The sequence below is a fragment of the Malaclemys terrapin genome, chromosome 1 (assembly GCF_027887155.1).
Source record: "Malaclemys terrapin pileata isolate rMalTer1 chromosome 1, rMalTer1.hap1, whole genome shotgun sequence".
NCBI lineage: Eukaryota > Metazoa > Chordata > Testudines > Emydidae > Malaclemys > Malaclemys terrapin.
The window spans coordinates 4,932,024-4,944,793 of NC_071505.1; the positions used below are offsets into that span (position 1 = coordinate 4,932,024).

Consider the following 12,770-nt stretch of genomic DNA (forward strand, 5'->3'; position numbering starts at 1 on the left):
CGTGTGAGAGCAGATAAAGCCATTCAATGGGTCTTTGCTCTCATGTCCGAAAATGTGCAATTAGTCCCGCTAAAAGAACCTGAAATATCTGTGTGGGGACTGACTAGAAACGGTCGAGAACATGTCTGTGAACCCCAGCAGGAATCCAAAACACACCCTATTTTTAAAGCAACCCCAATTGAACAGGTAATTGGGAAAACGATTTGGTTTGTGGACGGTAGTTCTTATTATACCGGAGGAAAGCGAGTCACTGGCTTTGCAGGGATATGTTTAACTGGAGACCTGCAGACAGTTAACTCTTTCCAGTACAAACTGACTAAAGGAGGAACACAGTCTGCAGAAGGGTCAGCAGTTTTAGAAGTCTTAGCCAAAATAAAAACATAAACAAACAAAAATAATAATAGGAACCAATTCAGATTATGTCTACAAGGGAACCACTATCTATTTGCCATGGTGGAATAGTATAGGTTTTACAGGAACCGATGGATCTGAAATTAAACACCAACTTTTGTGGCAGATAATGGAAAAATTGGCAGGGCAGTATCAGAGGATCTGGATGGTTAAAATAAAAGCCCATAGAGGACAGGGTCCCTTACAGTGGGGAAACGAACAAGCAGATAAATTGGCTAAAGAAACAGCCCTTATTGGAACATTGTGGGAGCCGACTCCCGTAGCAGTAACCACGCGGGCACAGGCAAAGCAAAAACAAAAAATTGAGGGGAACAACCAGAAAAAGCTTCAGCTTTTACAGGACCTGCAGGCAAAAAATGACATAATACAGCAATGGATAAGGGAATGTCCCTCATAGTGGCAGAGTGTCCCATTAAGAAAGGAGGGAGATTTAATTCTGGCAAAACCAGAAAATGAATGGGTTTTAGTAATCCCTCAACAAATGCAGTACCTCCTTTTAGGATGGGTACATGATTCAACTGTGGGAGATGACCTGAAACAGGAAGAGGCACTGGAAAAACTTAAAAAATTAGGATGGTGGCCAGGAATGAAAGAAGATTTAAACCTGCATATTCATGGCTGTTTGATATGTGCTAAGCAAGACCCTGCTAGAAGGAAAAGACGTGGAGTGTTAATGCACCAAGAGTTAAAGGGACCCCTCCAACGCTTACAGGTGGACTTTGTAGGGCCCTTGCCTATCACCCCTAGAAAAAACAGATTCTTGTTTGTGATTGTGGATAGCTTCAGTAAGTGGGTGGAAGCATTTCCGACTAGAAAAGAGACCAGCTGGGCTGCAGCAAAAATGTTAATAACTGAAATTTTTCCAAGACGGGGGTTGCCACATAGCATTGATTCTGATAATGGCCCCGCTTTTATCGGACAGGTGTACCGAAGTACGGATACCTTGGCCGGTATTCCCCTACCGTTACACATCCCCTACCACCCTCAAGCTGGGGGACAGGTGGAAAGATCTCTAAAAATTGAACTGTCTAAAGTGTGTAATGAACTGGGAACAAACTGGAACATGGTACTCCCATGGGTTCTGATGAGGATCCGAAGCCGACCAAATTGCAGGACAGGATTTAGCCCTTATGAAATACTTTTTGGTAGATCTATGCCCGGTTGGGAAAACTTGCTGTACCCCCCAGATTGGGAGACACGTACAGCATTGGCAACCACCACCTGGATGAATCGCTTTAAATACTGGCCGGGCACAGCTCAGGAAACAGCTGCAGCGCAACAAGCTGCAGAACAGCAAAAAATAAATCAGGCATTTGACGAAAACAGTGATATCGAACAGTGGCAAATCGGAAGCCATATTGTGGTTAAAGCTGAACCGGCACCCAAGAAAAAATGTCCTAAAGTAGAATGGTCAGGCCCTTGGCCTGTTTTGGATAAATTAGGGCCCTCTCTCTATTTGGTGGAAATAGAGGAACAGCCTAGATGGAAACATGCCATGCAGTTGAAGGAATATAAGGGTTAAACATGCATATTGCATGTCTGTGCTTATTTTACAGAAAAATACACAGGATAAACAATTAAGGCAAGCACAATGGAAACCTTCCAAATGAACAATGGAAGTTTTATAAGCTTTAATCTTCGGGCCCCTTCTGCCCCCCGTTTATTACTGTATTTACCTGGGGTCAGTTAAAGCGATTTGAAATGTCTAGGCCTTACCCCGTCAGACAGTTGAGGGCAAAAGGACAATTTACATGGGGTATTGGAAATGTGATCACCATTTGGTGGACTGACAAAGATACTTCCGTGTAGATACTGGAACAGGTTGGAAAACAGCCTTTGTGGATGCTGGGACCAGGAATCTCCTGGGCCAATAACACACCCACCGTTCCTTTGGGAACGAGATTCCTGTTTATAGTCCCCTAAAGCGATCAAATGATTCTGCAAATATTGAATCAGAATTACATTGCCGGGGAGCAGTCCAATAGGAAACCACAGTGGGACGAATAAAGATATACCCCAGTCCTACAACCATGCTATTCTAATATTGTTGCTGCTACCTATACGCCTACTGCTTTAAAAAATAAATAAATGAAATAAAATACAAATGAACTACACATTTACCCGTAGGGGAGAGAGGTGAGTGTGGCTTTATATTTTTGCAGGATATGATGCCAATTTGGATATAGATCTTGTTGAGTGTCCTGGTGGTGACCCACAGCGCGAAGGGATTGATCGACGTTACAAAGATCAACCGAACACATTTGGTGACCAGAACCTTTTGGACAGGAACTGTTAACAATGCCACGAGATGGGATGCAGTAAAGCAGGAGCACCTTACCGGAACTGTTTTAAAAGTAGTATGTGAAACTGAAGGAAGGCGCCGAAAGGAAAACATCTTCAAGGTGTCACCCGTTGAGATTCTGATGACTCGGGTGTGGACTATTGGAAACCGCAGTGAGATTCAATGTGTTCCTGTCCCAGAAGTCGTGAATGTCCGACGACGGATTGAAAAAGAGCTAAGTCTGAGTAAAGAGACAGAGGGGGAATCTGTATGCTGTTGGAAGGTGGACAGTATTGTTAATTGTAATCAGGCTATCGTTATCACTGCACTTCCTCACCCAGGTTCTATTAATTCTCTTAACCAGAGCTCATCACAATAAACCTGGCTCGGTTCCTTCGTACCTTACTAGAGTCTGTGGTCATTGGGGGTTCTCTCGGGGTTTGCTGTCAGCGATCTGCGCAGAGCCGGGGCAGCACACAGAGGGAACATGCACGCAGCGGACTGTTAACAGCATCGAACAAGAGCAGAGCACCACACCGGTAGCTACTGACAACACTCGGTGTCCAAGAACTCAGCTGAACTCTGAACTTGTCCCTGAGGTTTCTCTATTGGCATACAATCAAGCTACACTGAAGTTGATCAGGCTCAAGCGTAGAGGATGGGTACAGGATATACCACACATCCAATGCAGATAATCATGAATTATATACACACTTATACTTCATACTATTGGTTAACACATCATATCACATTTAATAACTGGTCTACTAATTTTTGTAGATAGTCCCTGTCTAGATTATGAGCCAGCCGCCTGTCCCCTCTTGGTCCATTGTCCTTCTCCTGCAGCCCCACGCTGAGCTCACACCTTCCGCCTGCTGGAATTTCCCAGTTTTGGGGTTCCTAGCGCCTTTCCAGACTCTCCCTTGCTCTGGGTCGGTCTCGGCCAGCCCATTAATCCCACCCCAGACAGTCACGTGACACCCCCCCCTCGACCCCCAAAGCAGCGTTTGAGCCCTTTCGCCCCCGTGAAGTGGGGCCGATCGCTGGGCAAGGAGGTCAGTGCCACCATGCGTCTCCTTCACCGACACACGACAGGAAATTCCCACGTTGCCACAGGGGCACATGCGGACCTGCTGCGGCAGCACCCGGCAAAGTGGTGTCTTTGCACCGGCGAGATCTGGGGGGAGGATTTGTCCCTAATAGCCTCTGGCTGGACCCAACCATTCAAGCAGCATCACTGACCTCTGGGGGTTTTCTCACAACCCCACCTCGGGCGAAGGGGAAATTCTCTGGGAAACCCTCCCCACACTAAAATGCAAAAGAGGGCTCGTCCGGGATTTGAACCCGGGACCTCTCGCACCCAAAGCGAGAATCATACCCCTAGACCAACGAGCCACCCTGGAGCACTTTTTCCAGCTGTTGCTGTAGGTGCCACCTCTGCAAAGCAGCAGCCTGGTGATCAGGTTACACTGCGGTCTCGCTACCCGGCAGCGCTTGGGGCTGGCTGCTGCCTCATCCCCCTTCCCGCCTGGGGAGTCTGCAGAGCAGACGGGAACTGCCAGCTGCGGCTGCAGCCCGGACAAACAGCCATTGAGTCGCACTGCACCCGCTGAGCCAGGATTCGCTACAGCTGGCAAGGGAGGCTTTTCGTACCCAGCCCCCGCTTCTCACTTCCTTCCTACTGAGCCTCCGGCACTCGCCTGCAATCGGCCTGCGCCCAGCCAGCCTGCCCGGCAAAGTACTGCGTATCCCCCGCACACGCCACACAGCCCCGGACCCGCAACAGAGCCCTACGCCCAGCCAGCCTGCCCGGCAAAGTACTGTGTATCCCCCGCACACGCCACACAGCCCCGGACCCACAACAGAGCCCTGCGCCCAGCCAGCCTGCCCGGCAAAGTACTGCGTATCCCCCGCACACGCCACACAGCCCCGGACCTGCAGCAGAGCCCTGCACCCAGCCAGCCTGCCTGGCAAAGTACTGCGTATCCCCCGCACACGCCACACAGCCCCGGACCCGCAGCAGAGCCCTGCGCCCAGCCAGCCTGCCTGGCAAAGTACTGCGTATCCCCCGCACACGCCACACAGCCCCAGACCCACAGCAGAGCCCTGCGCCCAGCCAGCCTGCCCAGCAAAGTACTGCGTATCCCCCATGGGATGACACGCACACACCACACAGCCCCGCACCCGCAGCAGAGCCCTGCGCCCAGCCAGCCTGCCCAGCAAAGTACTGCGTATCCCCCATGGGATGACACGCACACACGACACAGCCCCGGACCCGCAGCAGAGCCCTGCGCCCAGCCAGCCTGCCCGGCAAAGTACTGCATATCCCCCATGGGATGACACGCACACGACACAGCCCCGGACCCGCAGCAGAGCCCTGCGCCCAGCCAGCCTGCACGGCAAAGTATTGGGTATCCCCCAGGGGATGACACACATACGCAACACAGCCCCAGAGCTCTGCGGGGCTCGAAAGCTCGTCTCGCTCACCAATGGAAGTTGGTCCAATAAAAGCTATGACCTCCCCGGCCTTGTCTCTCTAATGTCCTGGGACCGACACGGCTACCACAACGCTGCAGACGCCCAGTGACTGAGTTCGGATTCTTCCTCTGATCTGTGCAACAAAAGAGTTACGAATAATTGAAACAAACTTACTAAGCCAATGTAAATATTCAACTGTCCCAATGCAATGCTAAGTCCCTCTCAGCACGTCACCGGCTCCGTCTAACTTTCAGCCCGCTGGGCCCCGTCGGTTTTAGCCCCTCTGACCTGGTTTGGGCACCAGCATTCCAGGAGCAGCTGCCAAAATATCTTTTGTCTCACTGTACAATTACTTCCACTCCCTTTTTATCCGGTGGGGGAGAAGGGCAGGCCGTGGTTATGTCATGCACAGACATGTGCTTACATGGGGTGGGGGGGTGGAGAAATAGGCTGATCTGGGATATACCCAGAGCAAGGCTCATACTCCTAAAGCAACACGCCAGCAGAAGCAGGTTGTACCTAGGGGCTTTGTAAGATGTTTTATAAGCAATGTTATTAATCTACATGGGTTTTAATAGTGTGATCACCAGTGTAGTCTGAGCACCTTGCGTCATGCATTTAGCACTGGGACGACACGTGTCACACTTTGGTTCCCTCATCCCCTCCCCAGGCCCAGAGGGAGACACGTGTGGTCGGGAGTGTCTTGTTTTGGTAGGGTCTCCTGTGTTTTGTTATTGCCCTGTGTTTATGATAGAGAAGGAAAGGTCCGAGAAATGCACCTGGTAGGGAAGGTGGTGAGGTCTGTGGTGGCCCTTAGTTCTTGGGGGATTTCGTTCTGAGGTCTGGGACTTCCCCAGGAGACGGTTCTGTCTGCCCCACAGACGAGTGACACTCGTATTGTTGAGAGCTCCATTGGGCCATGATTTTCCTCCAGGCCCCCCAGAACCTCGGTGCAGCGCTGAGCCCCACAGATCAATGGGTTTCTGTAGCTTATCCACTGCCCTGGCACCGGGGTGTCCGGTTCACCACAGTGCACGGGAGCCAGCAGCTCAGGCCGAGCTCAGCTGCCACTCGGGACTGAGCCCAGAGCTGGGCTCTCCAGGCCAGGACAACAGACCAGCGTGGGAAGACGACATGCCCATGACAAAGCAGCAGTACGGTCTCGTGCTTGGGGGCAGAGCCGGCTACCAAGGGGGGATGGCGGCCTGGGGGGGTCAGTTCGTAAGGCACGTTCCTGGGAGCACCATCCCCGTCACCCAGAGGTGAATGCTCTGCAGCAGGGGCGTGCCCAGGAGTACAAATTTGGCCACTTTTGGAGGGGCACTTCCTGTGCTCAGAGGAGCTGGCTCTCTCCCCCTGGCCCCCACAACTGGAGGAGCTGCCTCTCCCCTCACAGGGGTTCTGATGGTGGGGGGCAGTGGCTATGCTCCTGCTTACTTCCCCCCCCTTGCGCCCACCCCTGCTCTGCAGCAAGCACCTCTGTTAGCCACACAATGGGCACAATCAAGGTAATCCCGAGGGGTGGAGATTTCACTGGTGGCCAGGGAGCCTGCACCCCCCCCCAGCAGGGCAGCAGAGGGGCAGCTTTACAGCTGGGGAGATGAAGTGGCAGAAGCAGGATGAGAACCCAAGTCTCCCCAGTTCTTAGTCCTGTGCCTATTCCACTACACCACAGTGCCAGACTAGCACAGAGCCCTCTGGCACGGCCTTAGTGCACCATGCACTGCAGGGGGGTACAGTGCATAGGGCAACCCCCAGGGACATAGCAGCTGTGGGTTCTAAGCCTGGCTCTGACACTTGGCCAAGTCTCTTCCTGTGCCCCTGCTGGGGATAATGGTGCTGCCCTTGGGCAAAGGCATTGGGGGGGGGGTGTTGGGAGGCCAGGCGGAGATGGGAGCTGCCTGCCAGCAGTGCATGGGCTGATAACTTGACAGCCCCATGCAGCTCTGCTGGGGTCTGAGTGCTGGCAGGAACAGGGGGGAGTTGTGGCCCAGGAGCTGGGTATACCGGGGGGTGCAGGAAGATTCATGGGATGGGAGGAGAATACAGAGTGACCCCACTGAATGCCTCCTCCAGTGGCAGTGCCCCCTGTAGGCCAGCGAGGGGAGTCCTAAACCTAGTGCCCTGCCTGAGAACTGCTGAGTTCTGTGGGGCTTGGTACAGCTGCTCCACGGGGGATCATAACCAGCCCCTGCAGTGGGCACCCAAAGAGATGGGTGGGGAGCGCACACCTGGTGCTGCTCTCACTGCCTACGGGACAGCAGTGAGATAGGGACCAGCCCAGCCCTTGGAAATGCACCTTCCTCCTCCGGGCCAGCGTGGCCTTTTATCAGCCCTCAGCTTTGGACTAAAGAACGAACGCAAAGGCAGAGAGAAGGAGACAATCGTGACATTTCCCTTCGCATAGACGTCCCCTCCCCCACGATCCCACAACTGACCTGCTCTGGAACTGGCCCGGCCTAGAGTCGAGATTTTAGAGGCTGAAGCTGGAGACCTTTCCCCAGTAACTGCAGTGGCTCAAAGCCGCAGCGTCGCCAGTTTTGTGAAGGGGCTAAACTGTAGCCGGGCAAATCACATCTACAACAGAGTTTTCCATCCTGGCAGCTGCAGCGGGGTGAAAATCCCAGTGTAGCAAAGGCCATAAATTGTTCTCTCCAGTGTGTCTGGGAGCTGGGGGAGAGTCAAGGGAACATCCTGCTGCCAGATGTGTGTGGAAAGTCATATGATCCCTGAGTGCCAACGCAGCCAATGGCTTATCTCTAAAAACATCTGGAAGAAAGGCTTTGCTCAGCTGGCTCGTTGGTCTAGGGGTATGATTCTCGCTTAGGGTGCGAGAGGTCCCGGGTTCAAATCCCGGACGAGCCCATTTTCTTAGCACGTAGCGGCAGTGGGACGGATGAAGATTTTGCGGAACAAACTGACTTTCCCCACATAAATAATGTACGGAAAGTAAGTGAGACTTTTTATCTACAATTCCCCAATGACAGAAAAGTGTTGAAGTTGGATTAAAACACTCGCCTTTTTCCATTGCAACCGCACCCTGCCGCGCCGCCTGCTAGCGGCCCAGGAGAATGGGTATTCCACGCCCTGCCCTGGGCGGGGGCTGAACGGGAGGGGAAGGGGCGCCTGTAACACAGCAATAACAAAGTCAGGCCCATGACCAAACACTTGCCGATCAGCTGTAAAACTTTCCACCCAGAAAGCAGCAGGTACCCAGGGTCAGCTTGTTTGTTTCTGATCTAGCCAGGTGTCTCCGTCTATTCGGACAAGCAACAGAGAAGCTTTGGGCCCGATGTTCCAGGAGCTGAACACAAGACAGTGTTGGCCCCTGGCGGGATCTCGTTCAGAGGGGCGAGGGGCAGAGCATCGCGCCTACCCAAAGGGAGCGACACGTTGTTTAAACCGGGCAGGAAAGGAAAGCTGTGGGCTCGGGTGGGGTTTGAATCTGGCACCTCCCAAACCCAGACACATACTTCTAGACCAAGGGTAGGCAACCTCTGGCACACGTGCCGAAGGCGGCACGCGAGCTGATTTTCAGTGGCACTCACACTGCCCAGGTCCTGGCCACCGATCCGGGGGGCTCTGCATTTTAATTTAATTTAAATGAAGCTTCTTAAACATTTTTAAAACCTTATTTGCTTTACATACAACAACAGTTTAGTTGTATATTATAGACTTATAGAAAGAGACCTTCTAAAAACATTAAAATGTATGACCGGCACGCGAAACCTTAAATCAGAGTGACTAAATGAAGACTCGGCACAGCACTTCTGAAAGGTTGCCAACTCCTGTTCTAGACCAACAAGCTAGCCAGGAAGACAGGGTGCTGGTGGCTTTTCTGAATGTCCCCCAAGCCACACTGAGACGGACACTATGTATTAATGTGCTTAGCAGAGGCACAGGAGGGTTCCCGTGCATTGGCCTGGAACACAGTCAATATCCTCGCACCAAAGGCGTCATTTACATCAAAACCTGCAGCCGTGTGGGGAGAGGGAGACTAACTGGCTGTTGAAAGCAACATTTCTCATAGCCTAGTAGATAGTAAAGGCTAAAGAGTAGATCTGAAGTCTCCCTAGCTTGGTAAGCCATAGCCCGGAGCTGGAGAAAGGAGACTTTTGTGCTCTGGGAGACCAGGTACCAGCTCCTGCCGACGTTCTCATGTGAACACTGACACACACATGGCTAGGACCAGTCTGGCTCAATGAGAGTTAGATTCATAGACGTTAAGGTCAGAAGGGACCATCATAGTCATCTAGTCGGACCTCCTGCACCTCGCAGACCACAGAACCTCCCCCACCCACTCCTGTAACAGACCCCTCACCTCTGGCTGAGTTCCTGACGTCCTCAAATCATGGTTTAAAGGCTTCAAGTTACAGGGAATCCCCCATTTACACTGGTTTAAACCTGCAGTGACCCGTGCCCCATGCGGCAGAGGTATTAGAGTTATGAGAATGTGCTGAGACGTTATGGCAGGCCTGTGAGTTGCTGCCGGCATTAATCTCACCTGTAACATCTGTCTCCCGTATTGTCAGGTCATCTTTGAGCGTTTGCATTGTGAGCCTCTGTGCCAGCGTAACTCAGCAGAGGAGAGAGCCGTTAACCTGTGGGAAATGCTGGTCTCCAGCAGACGGTGTTCTGCCCTGCCCCATGAGGAGACCCAGTGACGCCAGACAGATGATAAGTATCAGAGGGGTAGCCGTGTTAGTCTGAATCTGTAAAAAGCAACAGAGGGTCCTGTGGCACCTTTAAGACTAACAGAAGTATTGGGAGCATAAGCTTTCGTGGGTAAGAACCTCACTTCTTCAGATGCAAGTAATGGAAATCTCCAGAGGCAGGTATATATCAGTGTGGAGATAACGAGGTTAGTTCAATCAGGGAGGGTGAGGTGCTCTGCTAGCAGTTGAGGTGTGAACACCAAGGGAGGAGAAACTGTTTCTGTAGTTGGATAGCCATTCACAGTCTTTGTTTAATCCTGATCTGATGGTGTCAAATTTGCAGATGAACTGGAGCTCAGCAGTTTCTCTTTGGAGTCTGGTCCTGAAGTTTTTTTGCTGTAAGATGGCTACCTTTACATCTGCTATTGTGTGGCCAGGGAGGTTGAAGTGTTCTCCTACAGGTTTTTGTATATTGCCATTCCTGATATCTGACTTGTGTCCATTTATCCTCTTGCGTAGAGACTGTCCAGTTTGGCCGATGTACATAGCAGAGGGGCATTGCTGGCATATGATGGCATATATAACATTGGTGGACGTGCAGGTGAATGAGCCGGTGATGTTGTAGCTGATCTGGTTAGGTCCAGTGATGGTGTTGCTGGTGTAGATATGTGGGCAGAGTTGGCATCGAGGTTTGTTGCATGGGTTGGTTCCTGAGTTAGAGTTGTTATGGTGCGATGCCAGATGATAGTGGAACGTTAAAGAGGACGAAAGATTGTGTTGTTTACTCTGCTCCCTCCCCCCATGAAGAGGAGACGTGTAAGTGAATCCCTCCCCTCAGCTGAGTTTGCAACGTGAAGCAGCATGGGGGGAAGGGAATAAAAGCCCCTAACAAGGGGGAACTGGAGCTCATTGCTGCTTGGGGCTCAGGTTTCTAGGCATAAGCAAGGGATCCCCAGATGCTTAGCCGGGGTTTGCCCTCAAGGACATACAGAGCTCGCTTATTACAGAAGCTTCTAGTACTCTGTGAAACTTCAGACTGGAACTCATTTGTGTATCTACCTGCTTTAACCTTGTAAATCACTTTCCTGTTTCCTTTCCCTAATTAATAAATCTCGAGACCATTTACTGTAGGATTGGCTACAAGCATTGTCTTTGGTGTGAGATCTGAGGTGCCACTGACCTGGGGCAAGCGACTGGGAGTAACCCGAATATTGCTGTGATCTTTGATGTAAGGGATCATCTATCACAAAGAGAAGCTCACTGGGGTGGCCAGACAGATCGGCGTACCCCCGGGGACTGTCTGTGACCCCACGTGAGGGAGTTTACACTTGATAACTGATTAAATCGAAGTATAGAACTCACCACCAAATTGGAGTTTGCAGTGACCGGGTTCTCCCTCCCTACGGTGACCCAGCCCCGCACCCTCTCCCCTGCACCCGTTCCCTTGCTCTCTGCACTGGCCTCCTCCGGACCCACACAACTTAACCTGCCTCCCCCCGGGCTGAGGCAGGGGAAGGAAAGGAGGTGCTGGGGGTGCAGGGGATTCTGATGATGGGGCGGTCATGGGTCTCCAGGATCGGACTACGCCCCCAGCCTTGGCACAGTCTCTTGGAGGAGTGGGCCAGCCCCCCAAGGGGTCTCACTCTTCCTCCAGGGTCAGCCACTCGGCCTCACCACCTCCTAGACGGACCCTCTGGGGCTCCAGCCCGCCCGCTTCACCCCAGCGAGGCCACCTGAGATAGAGACTTGGACACTGCCTGGACCGATGCCCCTCGGCCAGCATTTGCAGTGACACTCACACGGTTATGCCTTGTCACAACCATCGGGTTTACTAGTCACCTGGCACACCGCACAGGGCGCACTGAGGTTAGCCCAGAGCTCTGGAGGTGAAAGCATCGTCCAAGCCCATTCTGGTCACAGTCTGAGCTCAGGTGAGTGCCACAGGACATGCCTAGCGGTGCCTGGCACGGGAGCCCGTCTGTCTCCACCCCTGTGCCCGCGAGGTGACAGCTTCCCTCCCAAAGTTCAGGCACATCAGTTGCTCCCGGAGCTACGGGTTGCCTTGGCTGGGCAGCGGGTGAGTGAGCCCCTCTGTGCTGGGCCAATTTCCTACAGCCTTGGGCACCGCTGTCCCGGGCCCCAGGACGTGCGAACTAGTGTGCAGGGTGTGAACAAAGGGTGTATTCTGTCACAGCTCCCCACTCGCAGCATGGCCCATGGCAAACGCAGCATTGTTCTAAAGGGAGACGCAAGCAACGGGCCCCTTATGCAGCCGGGGACTGGTTTTGTGGGGGCTCTGGTTTGCTTGAAGTGGCTTGACTCAGGGTCTAGGGGATATTGTGTCTGAGCCACCCACGGTGTAAACTGTAAGTGCTGTAAAGTCAGGGCCGAGGAGCCGGGGAAAGAACCGTTCCGCTGCTTGAACCTCAGAGGCCACATGGGCTTGTGGTTTCCAGCACTGCCGAGGTCTCCTCTAAGACAACATCTGGCAGAAACATTTCCCAGCTGGCTTGTTGGTCTAGGGGTATGATTCTCGCTTAGGGTGCGAGAGGTCCCGGGTTCAAATCCCGGACAAGCCCACTTTTGATGGCTGGGGGGATCTGCCAGAACGAAGCGATTTCCCCCAAGAAAGCTTGGTGAAAAGGGGGAAGTTTATTGCCTAAAATCCACGGCAGAGCCCAGCCTGGCTGCCAAGCCACATCCCAGCTGGACACGTTCGATTAACATTCCCCCGTCGCACTTTCCTGATGCTCAATAGAGCCAAATGTTTTGGGGTCTCCTCCTGCCTGGCCAATCTTAGAGCAAAAGCCACGGGTGGCCCTTGGAGTCTCTCAGGGTCTCCCCCAAGCTCCTTCCCCCATGTTGCTCTGACACCCCACACTGCGGGCAGCTGGTTTCCATCGCCGGCTCCGCTACCGTTTCTATTCGGCTGCCAAAGCCGAGCT

General features: G+C 52.6%; 3 non-coding genes across 3 annotated transcripts; 2 read left to right on the forward strand and 1 right to left on the reverse strand.

Moving 5' to 3' along the window:
• Nucleotides 1-4,015: 4,015 nt before the first annotated feature.
• TRNAP-UGG (transfer RNA proline (anticodon UGG)) lies at nucleotides 4,016-4,087 on the reverse strand. The gene has a single exon. It is a non-coding gene; the product is annotated as a tRNA-Pro (tRNA).
• A 3,876-nt stretch (nucleotides 4,088-7,963) lies between these two features.
• Nucleotides 7,964-8,035, forward strand: TRNAP-AGG (transfer RNA proline (anticodon AGG)). Its single transcript has one exon. It is a non-coding gene; the product is annotated as a tRNA-Pro (tRNA).
• A 4,297-nt stretch (nucleotides 8,036-12,332) lies between these two features.
• TRNAP-AGG (transfer RNA proline (anticodon AGG)) lies at nucleotides 12,333-12,404 on the forward strand. The gene has a single exon. It is a non-coding gene; the product is annotated as a tRNA-Pro (tRNA).
• Nucleotides 12,405-12,770: the final 366 nt, after the last annotated feature.